The sequence below is a fragment of the Triticum urartu genome, chromosome 3A, assembly GCF_056163025.1.
Source record: "Triticum urartu cultivar PI428250 chromosome 3A, HENAU_Tu73, whole genome shotgun sequence".
NCBI lineage: Eukaryota > Viridiplantae > Streptophyta > Magnoliopsida > Poales > Poaceae > Triticum > Triticum urartu.
This window is the reverse complement of record NC_141875.1, coordinates 100,216,996-100,237,483: the sequence shown is the minus strand read 5'-3', so window position 1 is coordinate 100,237,483 and position 20,488 is coordinate 100,216,996.

Sequence of the window (20,488 nt, the reverse complement as noted above, 5' to 3'; positions counted from 1 at the left end):
GGTTGAGGAGCAACTCTTTGCTCTACTGGTCGGGGTGAAGATACCCCGAACAAGCCCCTCAGAGAATTACTTTCCATAGTAACAAGTGACAGTAAATTGCAGCACACTATATAAATTTTTCCTTACCAAATTCCACCTACCAAAGGCGCTACACTCCCCGACAACGGTGCCAGAAAAGAGTCTTGATGACCCAAAAGTATAGGAGATCTATCATAGTCCTTTCGATAAGTACGAGTGTCGAACCCAACGAGGAGCAGAAGGAAATGATAAGCGGTTTTCAGCAAGGTATTCTCTGCAAGTACTGAAATAAGTGGCAGCAGATAGTTTTGTGATAGGATAAATTGTAACGAGCAACAAGTAACAAAAGTAAATAAAGTGCAGCAAGGTGGCCCAATCCTTTTATAGCAAAGGACAAGCTGGAACAAACTCTTATAATAGGAAAAGCGCTCCCGAGGACACATGGGAATATCGTCAAGCTAGTTTTCATCACATTCATATGATTCGCGTTCGATACTTTGATAATTTGATATGTGGGTGGACCGGTGCTTGGGTGCTGTTCTTACTTGAACAAGCATCCCACTTATGATTAACGTCTATTTCAAGCATCCACAACTACAATGAAAGTATTAAGGTAAACCTAACCATAGCATGAAACATATGGATCCAAATCAGCCCCTTACGAAGCAACGCATAAACTAGGGTTTAAGCTTCTGTTACTCTAGAAACCCATCATCTACTTATTACTTCCCAATGCCTTCCTCTAGGCCCAAATAATGGTGAAGTGTTATGTAGTCGACGTTCACATAACACCACTAGAGGCTAGACAATATACATCTTATCAAAATATCAAACGAATACCAAATTCACATGACTACTCATAGCAAGACTTCTCCCTTGTCCTCAGGAACGAACGTAATTACTCACAAAGCATATTCATGTTCATAATCAGAGGGGTAATAATATGCATATAGGATTTGAACATATAATCTTCCACCAATTAAACCAACTAGCATCAACTACAAGGAGTAATCAACACTACTAGCAACCTAGTAGCACCAATCCCGGACTTTGAGACAGGAATTGGATACAAGAGATGAACTAGGGTTTGGAGATGAGATGGTGCTGGTGAAGATGTTGATGGAGATTTCCCTCTCCCGATGAGAGGAGAGTTGGTGATGACGATGGTGATGATTTCCCCCTCCGGGAGGGAAGTATCCCTGGCAGAACAGCTCTGCCGGAGCTCTAGATTGGATCTGCCAAGGTTCCGCCTCGTGGCGGCGGAGTCTCGTCCCGAAAAGTTCCTCCTCATTTTTTTCTCATCGAAAGACCTCATATAGGAGAAGATGGGCATCGGAGAGCCACCAGGGGGCCCAGGAGGTAGGGGGAGCGCCCTAGGGGGGCGCCCCCCACCCTCGTGAGAAGGGTGCGGGCCCCCCTGGCCTTCATCTTTGGCGTGTATTTTTCTTTATTTCTTTTAAGACGTTCTGTGGAGTTTCAGGACTTTTGGAGTTGCGCAGATTTGCTCCTTTTCCAGACCAGAATTCCAGCTCCCCGCATTCTCCCTCCTTATGTAAACCTTGTAAAATAAGAGAGAATAGCCATAAGTATTGTGACATAAAGTGAAATAACAGTCTATAATGCGATAAATATCGATATAAAAGCATGATGCAAAATGGACGTATCAATTAACACCCCTCTCTCTTGTAAAGTCCGGATCCCAACATAGGTCTCTATCACTTTATCTCTCGGGCATGCACACATCTCTTCCCTCACTCTCTAGGTCTCCCGCTATCTCTCTTACCCAAGTACACGCACTATGTAGAGTGTATATTTCCCATGCACACAAAACGTCGTCCCCAAACATCTATCTCCCTAGTTATGTGGTTCTCGCGCACTCACCTCACACACCACCCCCACTGCAAACAAGCACACTTTGTCTCCTTGTGCACCACTCTCCTATTTCTATCTCTCCCACATGCGGACCCGCCCCAGCTCCTTCCCTGTATACATATATGTCGTGACTCTTTGCATAGCTCCCTAATGTATAATCGTTCTCGATTTCGCACATTGTTCTCTACACCATCTATTCTAGATCTGTCATGAAGTCCCTATCACACACATGATGACTCGCTTCCCTTGCGTCTCCTTTCATAGGCCAATTTCGGACAGCATCAACATTGTCTCCCTATCTATACGCCATTTATGGACACAAACGACCCCTCTCTCCCCCTCTCTTCCTCCCCCTCTCTCTCTCCGTCGCTAGCTCTCTCTTTCTCTCTCTCACACCCCTCTCCCACACACACACACTCGATGTCTCTTCCAAGTGGACTGCTCCCCCCGCCTGCACCCGTGCTATCTCGCTACTACACATGTCACACCATTCCCCTTCCCTTATACTAGGTTTACATCATCAGTGGTCTCTGTACTCCACATACACTCTCTCCCTCTCACACACAAACGTGTGCACAAACACACACAGACACGCACAAACACCCATTTATCTGGATCCTCATCTCTCCTCATGTCCACATGTGTATCTCACACACTCACTCTCTAATTATGTATATGTGTCTCCACATTACACAACACAAAGCCCCATGTACATTTCTCTCTCTATCCTCCACACACATAGACACAAAGAATTTGTTATCATTGCCTCAGTCTCTAACATATCACACACGCACACTATCTCTCTCTCTCTCTCTCTCTCTCTCGCAAACAGGCTCAACAAGGGTTTCCCTGTGAATAACTTACCATCTATTCATCAACAGTCGTGGCAGTACGGCGAACACAAGACGTGAAAAAGAATAAATCTACACGTGCTTAGACCACCTAGTATGACTACTAGGACTAGAGCAAGCCAAAAAGCGCACCGCCGTCACCCCTCCTTGTCGGCGACGAGAAAAATCTTTGTTTTACATAGTCGAGAAGTCATTGTGCTAAGGCCCCACATGCCGAGGCGTTGAATAGAATGTAGATGCTAGTTTACGGAAGCAAGTATCGATAATACGTTTGTATCTCCATACTTATATTTCTTCTCTTATAAAAAACCGAGTTGGTGATGATGGTACATGTGCCATCTTGCAATATAGACCATCCGATCTATATCTGACGCATGGAAATTAAACTAAAAGATACCCGCACCCATCTCCACATTTGCAGACAAGGCCTTACCTCGTTCATCCTTATCTCCAACAAACCTCATTGTTGATCAATTAAGAAAGGAAGCCTCTGGAACAAAGTGGCCTGGTGGCCGCTACTGGCGTCGTCAATCCCCATGCCTCCGCTCAGTCCGACCACCAACCACCACCACACCCCACTCCTCTTCACCTTATCTCATATTTCTCGAGATATCATTAGTTTTTACACATGGGATTACTCCCGCAAGGGTCAATCACAACAAGTGTTTTATAAAAAAATGCATCTTGATGTTCCGTGCAATGCACGGATCTTGCTAGTACTCCTACAGAAGACTAAGTTGGTGATGCTGGTGTGTCTGCCATCCGTCGTTTCTGACCATTAGATCTACATCTAACGATTGTGAGGTAAGTTGTTGCCTTTTCTCACCAACATCCCACTTGTCTACCAATTTGCAGAAAACCCCATAATTAGTATCTTAAAACCAACCACATCCCTCCCTGACCTCACCAAAACAGCCCAAGGAATATATTCGAATTGAAACATAATATATCTCTAGTGACATATGTATATCAAAATTAGAGTGTTTTGTACCAAGTTTGTGAATAAGTATTATTCTAATTATGATTCATTGCAACGGACATGAACATTGCTAGTATTTCCAACCATGCATTTTTCCCTAGTATTCCATAGTTTCGAGTTTTCCATCAAGATATTAGTCACTCATGGTTGATATTTACTTTCCATCATGTACACATATGAACTATGTAACTAGCCTTGCTAATTGGCTTCCAAAGCTTAACTTTCACTCCTACTTACAATATGTAGAGTATTTAACAAAAAACTACCACTTTCAACCAGCCCTAGGAAGAATCTATTGTACAAAAAATAGCAAAAACATACCTAAAATTTCTTAATCCACGCCAAAAACTACCTAGTACTCCTACCGATTAGGTTCGTTTAAACCCATTTATGACAGGGTTGGCCCACACGTCCGTGCTGACGAGGCAGCTTAAACCAACACACTTTGTTTGACCGTTGACACAAGGGACCCACATCTCACCTTCTATCATGTTATTCCCCCTCAAATCATTATTTTTCCTGAACATTACTTCAAACAGTACTGATGCGTGTTCGTCGGTAGCGCCGGTGATGAGCGAGTTGGCCGCAGCTCCGCCGGATGGGTCGGACGCCGCGCTGGCCTCCACACGGGTTGGCAGGCTGGCCCGAGCGTGACTCACGAGCGAGCAAGCCGCCGCGCTGGCCTTCACTCGAGCCAGATGGCTGGCCTTAGCGCGGCGCGCGCGAGCAAGCCGTCGCACTGCCGTGCCAATCTAGCTAGCAAACCTTCCAGACAAGCAGCTGGACGGAGCTATCTTGGCTAGCTAGCGGCCGCGAGCGCCGGACGGAGCTGGCATCCGGGCTGCCGCAACATGGGCTCCGCACCGTCGGTGGTTTTGACCTCGCCTTCTGCCGGCGGCGGTAGCTGCGTCCCATGGCCGAGGATGATTAGGTGGACGGGCCGGAGGTAGGAGGTCACTCGAGGATTTTTGTTGGTAAGAGCATGTACAATGGTTGATAAGGTAGTCTTATCTTAAGTCTGCCACGTATGCAAGTGGTAGTAGTTTTTGGCATTTTAGGGGTTTCTTGTAAGGAACAATGTACGTACTACTAGCGACAAAAGGCGATTCTAGGTTGCGTTGTACTCCAACGAGTACTACTAGTGGTCGCGGGAGTGTATACCTTGTTTTGTGGGTTTGATCCCAGCCGAGCGCGCGGCGACCTTTTTTTAAAAAATAGTACTACTACACTTCGCTGTGAGCCAATATTTTACACGGGTTGTTTGAGTTTTGAAGTCAAACGGATGTGCGGCCCCACAATCTGGGTGCACTGGACAGCCTAGCCACGTGAACAGGTTTTCCTTCCCAGCATCCTGTGGCTCGCGTGCTCGCCCTAGACGCACCTCGGTTGCAGCTTCCTCATCAGCTAGTAGCATATTTAAACTAGCGCCTCCCAATTAAGCCCGAGGAGCCGGAAAAGCCTAGTGGGGCATTGGGAACTGTGCAATATGGCTCTATACGTAAAGTGCTCTACCACTACTCTGTAGCTTGTGGCGTTGCACACATGGACTTCACTCCATTATTGGCTCTACTATAAAAGAAATTCCTCTTGACATGTTTTTTTGAAACGGAGGCAAAAGCTTTGCTTCATCTCATTCATAAAGAAGGAACTACTAACAAAGTTCGACGAGATCTATTACACCTCCACAAATGGAAGCGAAAAGCCTAGTCTCGCTGCATCAAATAACTCAAATGTTCTGCCCCCGCAGTAACCGTCGCTGATAAACAGGCTGCTAGTGTGTGCGTGAGAGGAGCGGCTAAGTAGGCCAGCTACGTGAGAGGAGCGTCTGAATAGAGCACCGAGAGTACCCACTAGGCCACTACGCAGGTGTACTTCCCCTGCATTGATAGTACAGCGTTCTAGAGAACAGTAGTACCCTCCACTTCCAACTGTAGCTCCTTGGCCTTGAGATTCAAGAGTTCAAAACTGGTGCACTATATTAGACTAGATTAGAAGTACAGTACATTGCACTACTAGTTGAGAAAAGCAGTACTAGTACTGCTACAGTACAAGTACGTACTCCTCCGTCACATAATGTAAGACGTTTTTTGACACTAGTTGGCGTGTACAAAAAATGGCAAAAACATACCCAAAATTTCTTAATCCACGCCAAAAACTACTACCTAGTGCCAAAAATTTCTTACTAGTGCTATTATTTACAGTATAATGCAATCCCATAACGTTCCATAATCCCTTTCTTTCAAAAAAAATCTCTTCTGGCGAGAAGATTGCTATCTCCACGCGAGCTTCTCATAGGCCAGCGCCACCGCATGCAGTCATGTGAGAGAGAGAGAGGAAGACATCCATGCAGCATGCAGAGAGAGGAGAACACGGGCGGACAACCAATGGGCTGCATGGGGCATTTATAGCTGCTAGCTCCTCCCATCCATGCGCCTGGGGTATTTCCGTCTAGAAAGCATGCAGCGAGCCCCTGCCTTGGTATCCGGGTCTGCTCTTATGCGCAGAGTAAAAAGAATCGGAGGGAGTACTAGTAGTAAATAATATCCTCACCCCTTCGCTGAGGAACGATCTACAGTTGGAAGGGACGAGGCCCTGCGGTTACTACGCTCTTATCTCCTCCTCACCAGTTCCCCTCCCCTCGAAGAGAAGGCAGTTCGCCGCTGCTCCCATGGATTCGCCAGGCGGTTCTCCTCCTCGTCGGGGCTGGGAGACCTTGGATGATGATCCTGTGGGATAAATCGCACGCCGCTCCGACGTCCTCACCGCCACAAGACTCGGTGCTTCCTGCACCAACTTTTTCAAGACGCTGCTTAAACAAGCTTGGGAAAAGGCCATGCTTGTTGGTCTTCCATGCGTCCTCGAGGAGAAGGTTCTTCTATGGGACAATCCTTCGAACAGTCCACTGCTCCCTGGCCATGGTTGCACGTTGACTCCGCTAGAGTTGCCGATGTTGAGAGGTAGTCGGATTTTGTCCGATGAGCAGGTTAGTAATGGAGTTTGATCATGTAGTACTTAGTTATTCCATTTCCATCCCGTAATTTGTCCGTTGCCCACCGTCTTATATATAGGTATGGGTCGGTGCCAATGAAGATTGGCTTGCATACCTCTGGCCGGATACCACCATCATTTTGCACAACATCCACAACAGTGCGGCCATTCCGGTAGACCCCTTCTCCACCATTGGGATCGTCCTTTCGGACTGGCTGGGCTTGAATACGTATGATGATGCCTACATGAGATTAAAGAAGATAGCAATTGCGGACCCGCCGACAAAGCGACGTGGCTACGACGATTACTATCTCATCGCGGTGTTTGACATAAGGATTGCCATCAATGCAAGAGGCAGTAACGGCAGAGGCTGACGCATGCTGGCGGTGGCAGATTTGTACCCCTACACGTTCGAAGACGCCGTGCGCCATCTAGGCCGCATCTTCGCGGTGACAAGCCAGGGGACTTGTTTCATCTGGTTGCCATCCTACAGTACGGGAGATTACAAACGGAATGCACAAACCATCATTTGCATCCCTAGCGGTACTCCATTATTTTGCAGGGACCAGTCATCCCCCGATCAAAATAAGATCGCCGATCCTGGATGTGCATTTGCATCCGCGATTCAGTCTAACCTGGAACCTTATAGCTGACTTTGGCATATTGGGATCAACTATCTTAGCAGTCGTTACCCATGGTACCACTGATGTGCAACATGGTCACACAATCTACCATGATCGGACCGTCACCATCTACCCAGGTATTCCATTTTTTAACCCTCTCGCCTTCTCTTTCATTGTTGTACTAGTACTAGTAGGAGTACTTTTTACCTTGGAGAACGTGTATAGCTAGCTAGGCCCTTGAAGACTTGAACCCACTAGCTGCCACCATTTTTGTTTTTCCATGTCTTACTATCTCATCCATGTAGCCAAGAGTGGCTATATATAATAAGCCGGTTATTTTACTTCCTTTATACCGGAGTAGTACTATTTGCTGCACAGTATTACTGACCGCCATATTTGAGCACAACATTATTATGCATGGACCTTAACTATGTACGTCACCATGTGTCCAGATCTGGGATGCCGCGTGTACCAGATGAACGGCGCCGAGTTCGACCCCCGTTATGCTATGTGGGTGCCGAGGAACACTCTTGGAGAGTACTCGCTTTTCATCGGGGATAGCTACCCCATTGTGAAGCGGATGCCACCTTCTGTGCACGACACGGAAGGCCTGCCGTTCATGAAGCATGGTTGTGTCTTCAGTGCGCACCGCCGGATGAACGACATGATGGGACACGCTATCCCTGATTTATGTCGCTTCAGCTTGGATGAGTCTCCATCATGTGGAACCGGACTAGAAAGCTACGACAATGATTCCCGTTGCCCACCGCTATGGATCGTGCCATCCATGAAGAACACCTGGGACTGGAACCTGGAGGAGGACATGTAGCCCATCTATAATGTGTAAGTGGAGTACGGTAATTGTGAACGGTAGCGTTGTGAATATATGTAGACTAGTCGTGCACAAATTTATCACATGAATTGGAGATGAACTTGTGTGGCATACTGGCATTTGTCCTTTAGAATTTATTACTAGTAAATGTGTTATGTGTATGTGCAACTTGTGTAGGTTTTGCACGGGCTCCAACACGCTCTTTGAGAAAAAAAGGTGGCACAGCTTTGGATATACGTGACATGGCGGTATCATACAGTAGCATCGTTCGCTATAGTTGTAGTACACTCCTACTAGGACGACAACTTCTATAAAACCTTGCGCTTGGCTCTTTGCCTCTTCGGGAGGTTCAACAGTTCGTACTCGTGTGAACCTTGCACTTGGCTCTTCGCCTCTTTGGAAGGTCCAACAATGATGTTACTACAGTACAATATGCTTCTGGCAATCTAACACCGATTGAACTGCTGCACGTCCACCGTGAGGGCGAGGGCGAGGGCGAGGGAGAGGGAGAGGGAGAGGGAGAGGGAGAGGGTGCTGTAGTCAAAACCCTCTCCTCGTCCTGCAAACCACCGCGCGCGTGGGCGAGGGAGAGGCGTAGTAAGCAAGCTTCTCCTCGTTCGGCGAGTTGATGGGACACATCAAAGCAGTACAATACTGTTGGGTTTCGTAGTAATTTCAAAAAATTTCCTACGCACACGCAAGATCATGTGATGTATAGCAACGAGAGGGGAGAGTTTTGTCTACGTACCCAATGCAGACCGACTGCGGAAGCGCTGACACGACGTAGAGGAAGTAGCCGTACGTCTTCACGAACCAACCGATCAAGCACCGAAACTACGGCACCTCCGAGTTCGAGCACACGTTCAGCTCGATGACGATCCCCGGACTCCGATCCAGCAAAGTGTCGGGGAAGAGTTTCGTCAGCACGGCGGCGTGGTGACGATCTTGATGAACTACAGTAGCAGGGCTTCACCTAAACTCCGCTACAGTATTATCGAGGTATATGGTGGCAGGGGGCACCGCACACGGCTAAGGAATAGATCACGTGGATCAACTTGTGTGTCTAGAGGTGCCCCCTGCCTCCGTATATAAAGGAGTAGAGGAGGGGAGGCTGGCCGGCCAAGGAGGAGGGCGCAGGAGAGTCCTACTCCCTCTGGGAGTAGGATTCCCCCCCCCCCCCAATCCTAGTCGGAATAGGATTCGCGGAGGGGGAAAAGAGGAGGAGGGGGCCGACCACCTCTCCTAGTCCTAATAGGACTAGGGGAAGGGGAGGCGCGCAGCCCATCTAGGGCAGCCCTTCTCTTTTCCACTAAGGCCCACTATGGCCCATATAGCTCCCGGGGGGTTCCCGTAACCCTCCCGGTATTCCGGTAAAATCCCGATTTCACCCGGAACACTTCCGATATCCAAACATAGGCTTCCAATATATCAATCTTTACGTCTCGACCATTTCGAGACTCCTCGTCATGTCCATGATCACATCCGGGACTCCGAACAACCTTCGGTACATCAAAATGCATAAACTCATAATATAACTGTCATCATAACCTTAAGCGTGCGGACCCTACGGGTTCGAGAACAATGTAGACATGACCGAGACACGTCTCTGGTCAATAACCAATAGCGGGACCTAGATGCCCATATTGGCTCCTACATATTCTACGAAGATCTTTATCGGTCAGACCGCATAACAACATACGTTGTTCCCTTTGTCATCGGTATGTTACTTGCCCGAGATTCGATCGTCGGTATCCAATACCTAGTTCAATCTCGTTACCGGCAAGTCTCTTTACTTGTTCCGTAATACATCATCTCGCAACTAACTCATTAGTTGTAATGCTTGCAAGGCTTATGTGATGTGCATTACCGAGAGGGCCCAGAGATACCTCTCCGACAATCAGAGTGACAAATCCTAATCTCGAAATACGCCAACCAAACATCTACCTTTGGAGACACCTGTAATGCTCCTTTATAATCACCCAGTTACGTTGTGACGTTTGGTAGCACCCAAAGTGTTCCTCCGGTAAACAGGAGTTGCATAATCTCATAGTCATAGGAACATGTACAAGTCATGAAGAAAGCAATAGCAACATACTAAACGATCGGGTGCTAAGCTAATGGAATGGGTCATGTCAATCAGATCATTCAACTAATGATGTGACCTCGTTAATCAAATAACAACTCATTGTTCATGGTCAGGAAACATAACCATCTTTGATTAACGAGCTAGTCAAGTAGAGGCATACTAGTGACACTTTGTTTGTCTATGTATTCACACATGTATTATGTTTCCGGTTAATACAATTCTAGCATGAATAATAAACATTTATCATGATTATAAGGAAATAAATAATAAATTTATTATTGCCTCTAGCGCATATTTCCTTCAGTCTCCCACTTGCACTAGAGTCAATAATCTAGATTACACTGTAATGAATCTAACACCCATGGAGCCTTGGTGCTGATCATGTTTTGCTCGTGGAAGAGGCTTAGTCAACGGGTCTGCAACATTCAGATCCGTATGTATCTTGCAAATCTCTATGTCTCCCACCTGGACTAGATCCCGGATGGAGTTGAAGCGTCTCTTGATGTGTTTGGTCCTTTTGTGAAATCTGGATTCCTTTGCCAAGGCAATTGCACCAGTATTGTCACAAAAGATTTTCATTGGACCCGATGCATTAGGTATAACACCTAGATCGGATATGAACTCCTTCATCCAGACTCCTTCGTTCGCTGCTTCCGAAGCAGCTATGTACTCCGCTTCACATGTAGATCCCGCTACGACGCTTTGTTTAGAACTGCACCAACTGACAGCTCCACCGTTTAATGTAAACACGTATCCGGTTTGCGATTTAGAATCGTCCGGATCAGTGTCAAAGCTTGCATCAACGTAACCTTTTACGGTGAGCTCTTTGTCACCTCCATATACGAGAAACATATCCTTAGTCCTTTTCAGGTATTTCAGGATGTTCTTGACCGTTGTCCAGTGATCCACTCCTAGATTACTTTGATACCTCCCTGCTAAACTTATAGCAAGGCACACATCAGATCTGGTACACAGCATTGCATACATGATAGATCCTATGGCTGATGCATAGGGAACATCTTTCATATTCTCTCTACCTTCTGCAGTGGTCGGGCATTGAGTCTTACTCAACTTCACACCTTGTAACACAGGCAAGAACCCTTTCTTTGCTTGATCCATTTTGAACTTCTTCAAAATTTTGTCAAGGTATGTGCTTTGTGAAAGTCCAATTAAGCGTCTTGATCTATCTCTATAGATCTTAATGCCTAATATGTAAGCAGCTTCACCGAGGTCTTTCATTGAAAAACTTTTATTCAAGTATCCCTTTATGCTATCCAGAAATTCTATATCATTTCCAATCAGTAATATGTCATCCACATATAATATCAGAAATGCTACAGAGCTCCCACTCACTTTCTTGTAAATACAGGCTTCTCCGAAAGTCTGTATAAAACCAAATGCTTTGATCACACTATCAAAACGTTTATTCCAACTCTGAGAGGCTTGCACCAGTCCATAAATGGATCGCTGGAGCTTGCACACTTTGTTAGCTCCCTTTGGATCGACAAAACCTTCCGGTTGCATCATATACAACTCTTCTTCCAGAAATCCATTCAGGAATGCAGTTTTGACATCCATCTGCCAAATTTCATAATCATAAAATGCGGCAATCGCTAACATGATTCGGACGGACTTAAGCATCGCTGCGGGTGAGAAGGTCTCATCGTAGTCAATCCCTTGAACTTGCCGAAAACCTTTTGCGACAAGTCGAGCTTTGTAGACAGTAACATTACCATCAGCGTCAGTCTTCTTCTTAAAGATCCATTTATTTTCAATTGCTTGCCGATCATCGGGCAAGTCAACCAAAGTCCATACTTTGTTCTCATACATGGATCCCATCTCAGATTTCATGGCTTCAAGCCACTTTGCGGAATCTGGGCTCACCATCGCTTCTTCATAGTTCGTAGGTTCATCATGATCTAGTAGCATGACTTGCAGAACAGGATTACCGTACCACTCTGGTGCGGATCTTATTCTGGTTGATCTACGAGGTTCAGTAGTATCTTGATCTGAAGTTTCATGATCATTATCATTGGCTTCCTCACTAACTGGTGTAGGTGTCACTGAAACAGTTTTCTGTGATGTACTACTTTCCAGTAAGGGAGCAGGTACAGTTACCTCATCAAGTTCTACTTTCCTCCCACTCACTTCTTTCGAGAGAAACTCCTTCTCTAGAAAGGATCCATTCTTGGCAACGAATGTCTTGCCTTCGGATCTGTGATAGAAGGTGTACCCAACAATTTCCTTTGGGTATCCTATGAAGACACATTTCTCCGATTTGGGTTCGAGCTTATCAGGTTGAAGCTTTTTCACATAAGCATCGCAGCCCCAAACTTTAAGAAACGACAACTTTGGTTTCTTGCCAAACCACAGTTCATAAGGTGTCGTCTCAATGGATTTTGATGGTGTCCTATTTAACGTGAATGCGGCCGTCTCTAGAGCATAACCCCAAAACGATAGCGGTAAATCAGTAAGAGACATCATAGATCGCACCATATCCAGTAAAGTACGATTACGACGTTCGGACACACCATTACGCTGTGGTGTTCCAGGTGGCGTGAGTTACGAAACTATTCCACAATTTTTCAAATGTACACCAAACTCGTAACTCAAATATTCTCCTCCACGATCAGATCGTAGAAACTTTATTTTCTTGTTACGATGATTTTCAACTTCACTCTGAAATTCTTTGAACTTTTCAAATGTTTCAGACTTATGTTTCATTAAGTAGATATACCCATATCTGCTTAAATCATCTGTGAAGGTGAGAAAATAACGATATCCGCCACGAGCCTCAATATTCATCGGACCACATACATCGGTATGTATGATTTCCAACAAATCCGTTGCTCTCTCCATAGTACCGGAGAACGGTGTTTTAGTCATCTTGCCCATGAGGCACGGTTCGCAAGTACCAAGTGATTCATAATCAAGTGGTTCCAAAAGTCCATCAGTATGGAGTTTCTTCATGCGCTTTATACCGATATGACCTAAACGACAGTGCCACAAATAAGTTGCACTTTCATTATCAACTCTGCATCTTTTGGCTTCAACGTTATGAATATGTGTATTACTACTATCGAGATTCAATAAGAATAGACCACTCTTCAAGGGTGCATGACCATAAAAGATATTACTCATATAAATAGAACAACCATTATTCTCTGATTTAAATGAATAACCGTCTCGCATTAAACAAGATCCAGATATAATGTTCATGCTCAACGCTGGCACCAAATAACAATTATTTAGGTCTAATATTAATCCCGAAGGTAGATGTAGAGGTAGCGTGCCGACCGCGATCACATCGACTTTGGAACCGTTTCCCACGCGCATCGTCACCTCGTCCTTTGCCAGTGCCCGCTTATTCCGTAGTCCCTGTTTCGAGTTGCAAATATTAGCAACAGAACCAGTATCAAATACCCAGGTGCTACTGCGAGCTCTAGTAAGGTACACATCAATAACATGTATATCACATATACCTTTGTTCACCTTGCCATCCTTCTTATCCGCCAAATATTTGGGGCAGTTCCGCTTCCAATGACCAGTCTGCTTGCAGTAGAAGCACTCAGTTTCAGGCTTAGGTCCAGACTTGGGTTTCTTCTCCTGAGCAGCAACTTGTTTGCTGTTCTTCTTGAAGTTCCCTTTCTTCTTCCCTTTGCCCTTTTTCTTGAAACTAGTGGTCTTGTTAACCATTAACACTTGATGCTCCTTCTTGATTTCTACCTCCGCAGCTTTCAGCATTGCGAAGAGCTCGGGAATAGTCTTGTTCATCCCTTGCATATTATAGTTCATCACGAAGCTCTTGTAGCTTGGTGGCAGTGATTGGAGAATTCTGTCAATGACGCAATCATCTGGAAGATTAACTCCCAATTGAATCAAGTGATTATTATACCCAGACATTTTGAGTATATGCTCACTGACAGAACTGTTCTCCTCCATCTTGCAGCTATAGAACTTATTGGAGACTTCATATCTCTCAATCCGGGCATTTGCTTGAAATATTAACTTCAACTCCTGGAACATCTCATATGCTCCATGACGTTCAAAACGTCGTTGAAGTCCCGATTGTAAGCCGTAAAGCATGGCACACTGAACTATCGAGTAGTCATCAGCTTTGCTCTGCCAGACGTTCATAACATCTGGTGTTGCTCCAGCAGCAGGCCTGGCACCTAGCGGTGCTTCCAGGACGTAATTCTTCTGAGTAGGAATGAGGATAATCCTCAAGTTACGGACCCAGTCCGTATAATTGCTACCATCATCTTTCAACTTTGCTTTCTCAAGGAACGCATTAAAATTCAACGGAACAACAGCACGAGCCATCTATCTACAATCAACATAAACAAGCAAGATACTATCAGGGACTAAGTTCATGATAAATTTAAGTTCAATTAATCATATTACTAAAGAACTCCCACTTAGATAGACATCCCTCTAATCTTCTAAGTGATTACGTGATCCAAATCAACTAAACCATAACCGATCATCATGTGAGATGGAGTAGTTTTCAATGGTGAACATCGTTTATGTTGATCATATCTACTATATGATTCACGCTCGACCTTTCGGTCTCCGTGTTCCGAGGCCATATCTGCATATGCTAGGCTCGTCAAGTTTAACCTGAGTATTCTGCTTGTGCAAAAACTGGCTTGCACCCGTTGTAGATGGACGTAGAGCTTATCACACCCGATCATCACGTGGTGTCTGGGCACGACGAACTTTGGCAACGGTGCATACTCAGGGAGAACACTTCTTGATAATTTTAGTGAGAGATCATCTTATAATGCTACCATCAATCAAAGCAAGATAAGATGCATAAAAGGATAAACATCACATGCAATCAATTTAAGTGATATGATATGGCCATCATCATCTTGTGCTTGTGATCTCCATCTCCGAAGCACTGTCATGATCATCATCGTCACCGGCGCGACACCTTGATCTCCATCGTAGCATCGTTGTCGTCTCGCCATTCTTATGCTTCCACGACTATCACTACCGTTTAGTAATAAAGTAAAGCATTACATCGCGATTGCATTGCATACAATAAAGCGACAACCATATGGCTCCTGCCAGTTGCCGATAACTTGGTTACAAAACATGATCATCTCATACAATAAAATTCAGCATCATGCCTTGACCATATCACATCACAACATGCCCTGCAAAAACAAGTTAGACGTCCTCTACTTTGTTGTTGCAAGTTTTACGTGGCTGCTACGGGCTTAAGTAAGAACCAATCTCACCTACGCATCAAAACCACAACGATAGTTTGTCAAATAGACTCCGTTTTAACCTTCGCAAGGACCGGGCGTAGCCATACTTGGTTCAACTAAAGTTGGAGAGACAGTCGCCCGCAAGCCATCTATGTGCAAAGCACGTCGAGGGAACCGGTCTCGCGTAAGCGTACGCGTAAGGTTGGTCTGGGTCGTCTCGTCCAACAATACCGTCGAACCAAAGTATGACATGCTGGTAGGCAGTATGACTTGTATCGTCCACAACTCACTTGTGTTCTACTCGTGCATATAACATCAACATAAATAACCTAGGCTCTGATGCCACTGTTGGGTTTCGTAGTAATTTCAAAAAAATTCCTACGCACACGCAAGATCATGTGATGTATAGCAACGAGAGGGGAGAGTGTTGTCTACGTACCCAATGTAGACCGACTGCAGAAGCGCTGACACGACGTAGAGGAAGTAGTCGTACGTCTTCACGATCCAACCGATCAAGCACCGAAACTACGGCACCTCCGAGTTCGAGCACACGTTCAGCTCGATGACGATCCCCGGACTCCGATCCAGCAAAGTGTCGGGGAAGAGTTTCGTCAGCACGATGGCGTGGTGACGATCTTGATGAACTACAGCAGCAGGGCTTCGCCTAAACTCCGCTACAGTATTATCGAGGTATATGGTGGCAGGGGGCACCGCACACGGCTAAGGAATAGATCACGTGGATCAACTTGTGTGTCTAGAGGTGCCCCCTGCCTCCGTATATAAAGGAGTAGAGGAGGGGAGGCTGGCCGGCCAAGGAGGAGGGCGCAGGAGAGTCCTACTCCCTCTGGGAGTAGGATCCCCCCCCCTAATCCTAGTCGGAATAGGATTCGCGGAGGGGGAAAAGAGGAGGAGGGGGCCGGCCACCTCTCCTAGTCCTAATAGGACTAGGGGAAGGGGGAGGCGCGCAGCCCATCTAGGGCAACCCCTTCTCTTTTCCACTAAGGCCCACTATGGCCCATATAGCTCCCGGGGGGTTCCGGTAACCCTCCCGGTATTCCGGTAAAATCCCGATTTCACCCGGAACACTTCCGATATCCAAACATAGGCTTCCAATATATCAATCTTTACGTCTCGACCATTTCGAGACTCCTCATCATGTCCATGATCACATCCGGGACTCCGAACAACCTTCGGTACATCAAAATGCATAAACTCATAATATAACTGTCATCGTAACCTTAAGCGTGCGGACCCTACGGGTTCGAGAACAATGTAGACATGACCGAGACACGTCTTTGGTCAATAACCAATAGCGGGACCTGGATGCCCATATTGGCTCCTACATATTCTACGAAGATCTTTATCGGTCAGACCGCATAACAACATACGTTGTTCCCTTTGTCATCGGTATGTTACTTGCCCGAGATTCGATCGTCGGTATCCAATACCTAGTTCAATCTCGTTACCGGCAAGTCTCTTTACTCGTTCCGTAATACATCATCTCGCAACTAACTCATTAGTTGTAATGCTTGTAAGGCTTATGTGATGTGCATTACCGAGAGGGCCCAGAGATACCTCTCCAACAATCGGAGTGACAAATCCTAATCTCGAAATACGCCAACCCAACATCTACCTTTGGAGACACCTGTAATGCTCCTTTATAATCACCCAGTTACGTTGTGACGTTTGGTAGCACCCAAAGTGTTCCTCCGGTAAACGGGAGTTGCATAATCTCATAGTCATAGGAACATGTATAAGTCATGAAGAAAGCAATAGCAACATACTAAATGATCGGGTGCTAAGCTAATGGAATGGGTCATGTCAATCAGATCATTCAACTAATGATGTGACCTCGTTAATCAAATAACAACTCATTGTTCATGGTCAGGAAACATAACCATCTTTGATTAACGAGCTAGTCAAGTAGAGGCATAGTAGTGACACTTTGTTTGTCTATGTATTCACACATGTATTATGTTTCCGGTTAATACAATTCTAGCATGAATAATAAACATTTATCATGATTATAAGGAAATAAATAATAACTTTATTATTGCCTCTAGGGCATATTTCCTTTAAATACTAGTAGTAGTAGTCCATACTGCGTCCTTTCCGATTAATATGGCTTAATTTGAAACGAGAAAAATACACTGGCGGTCAACGTATGTAACAATACGCTCTTTACGGTCACTATATATAGTTTTGCGACGATTATACAATCACTAGCTCATCGTAGAGCACCGTATTGCACCCTACTGACCGGCCACATAGTCGACGTTGCACTTTCTTGACTAGCTAAATTGTCACCTGGTTTCTGGGTCCCACCTGTCAGTTGGCAGAGCAAAGAAATCAGTTAAACAAAACTTTACGCAGGCGCGACACGAGTCCAACCCTTGCGCGCGAACCGCCCTGGCTGTGTATGTGAGTGCATGCACGTGTCCTCCCTCGGTCTTCCAACAAAGAGTGTACATCGGCTATAAAACAAAGAGTGTAGTACATGATGTACATCTACACTTCCAATGCATTTAGCCTTTAATCTAAATCGATATTGATTGACTAATGCACCAACTTGTGCTGTAGGTATAGGCTACATGTATATCCTTAATTACAGCATGCAATGGCCTTCATTTAATCTTCTTATCTCAATGGTCGCATGCACACATAAGTCTGCTACTTTTGGGCGTTAATTATGCCCTGGTCAATGTGTAAATCTCTAAATGTACAGTCTTTCACGGACGTAGGGAGTAGGTTGAGCACTTGAGCGTGAGCGTGTGTGTTGCGTCGTGTGTTGTGTGCCGCATGGGTGCGTTAGCGTGCGTCCATGTGTACGTGTGAGTGTTGCATGTTGCATGCATGCATGCATGGGGCATACTCCCTCCCATTGACATGTTCATATTTCAAGCTTTGTCTGTTCCGTCCATATGGTGCTACTCCCTCTGTTCCCAAATACGAAGTATTTGTCTTTCTACAGGTTTCAACAAGTGACTAGGTACAGAACAAAATGAGTGAAGTGAGCGTAGAGGCATAGGGATACTGTAGAAAGGAAATCCCCGCGATCCATTATTCCCCATCTCGGTCAGAGAGAACTATTCAACTAGTCTTCGCAGTGAAGTGACAATACACGCTGCAGCAGATGGGACACGTAATTAATAAGCTGAACCAGCGTGTTGGTGTTACTAAATCAGCCTTACTCAGTACTGCCATCTCTTCTTCTTCCTCCTCTCTTCCCCATCGTCGGCCGCACACCATTTACCCCCGCTCACTGCTCGCCCGCCCGCACCATCTTCCTTGGTAGCTCGCGCGTACTACTACCTCTTGAGCTTGCGTTGGTTTTCCCTGAAGAGGAAGGGATGATGCAGCAAAGTAGCGTAAGTATTTCCCTCAGTTTTTGAGAACCAAAGTATCAACCCAGTACGAGGCCACGCTCAAGTCCCTCGTACCCGCACAAAACGATAGCTACTCGCAACCAATGCGATTAGGGGTTGTCAATCCCTTCATAGTCACTTATGAGAGTGAGATCTGATAGATATAATATTTTTGGTATAGAGATGCAAAGTGAAAAGTAAAGGCAAGTAAAAACCAAAGCAAGGTTAAAGTGATGGAGATTGATATGATGAGAATAGACCCGGGGGCCATAGGTTTCACTAGTGGCTTCTCTCAAGAGCATAAGTATTCTACGGTGGGTGAACAAATTACGGTTGAGCAATTGACAGAATTGAGCATAGTTATGAGAATATCTAGGCATGATCATGTATATAGGCATCACGTCCGTGACAAGTAGACCGAAACGATTCTGCATCTACTACTATTACTCCACTCATCGACCGCTATCCAGCATGCATCTAGAGTATTAAGTTAAAAACAGAGTAACGCCTTAAGCAAGATGACATGATGTAGAGAGATAAATTCATGCAATATGAAATAAACCCCGTCTTGTTATCCTCGATGGCAACGATGCAATACGTGCCTTGCTGCCCCTTCAGTCACTCGGAAAGGACACCGCAAGATCGAACCCAAAGCTAAGCACTTCTCCCATGGCAAGAACTACCAATCTAGTTGGCCAAACCAAACGGATAATTCGAAGAGACTTGCAAAGATAACCAATCATACATAAAAGAATTCAGAGAAGATTCAAATATTATTCATAGATAGACTTGATCATAAACCCACAATTCATCGGTCTCAACAAACACACCGCAAAAAGAAGATTACATCGAATAGATCTCCACAAGAGAGGGGGAGAACTTTGTATTGAGATCCAAAAAGAGAGAAGAAGCCATCTAGCTACTAACTATGGACCCGAAGGTCTGAGGTAAACTACTCACACTTCATCGGAGGGGCTAGGATGATGTAGAAGCCCTCCGTGATGACGGCCCTCTCCGGCGGAGCTCCGGAGCAGGCCCCAAGAAGGGATCTCGTGGATATAGAAATTTGCGGCGGTGTAATTAGGTTTTTGGCTCCGTAGGTATATATAGGAGGAAGGAGTACGTTTGTGGAGCTCCGAGGGGACCACGAGACAGGGGGCGCGCCCTAGGGGGGCGCCCCCACCCTCGTGACCGCCTCTCTGATGCCCTGGCGTAGGGCCCAAGTCTCCTGGATCAAGTTCGGTGAGAAAATCACGTTCCCGAAGGTTTCATTCCGTTTGGACTCCGTTTGATATTCCGTTTCTTCGAAACACTGAAATAGGCTAAAAACAACAATTCTGGGCTGGGCCTCCGGTTAATAGGTTAGTCCCAAAAATAATATAAAAGTGGAAAATAAAGCCCAATATAGTCCAAAACAGTAGATAATATAGCATGGAGCAATCAAAAATTATAGATATGTTGGAGACGTATCAGGCATCCCCAAGCTTAATTCCTGCTCGTCCTCGAGTAGGTAAATGATAAAAAGAGAATTTTTGATGCGGAGTGCTACTTGGCATAATTTCAATGCAAATCTTCTTAGTTGTGATATGAATATTCAGATTCGAAAGATTCAAGACAAAAGTTTATATTGACATAAAAATAATAATACTTCAAGCATA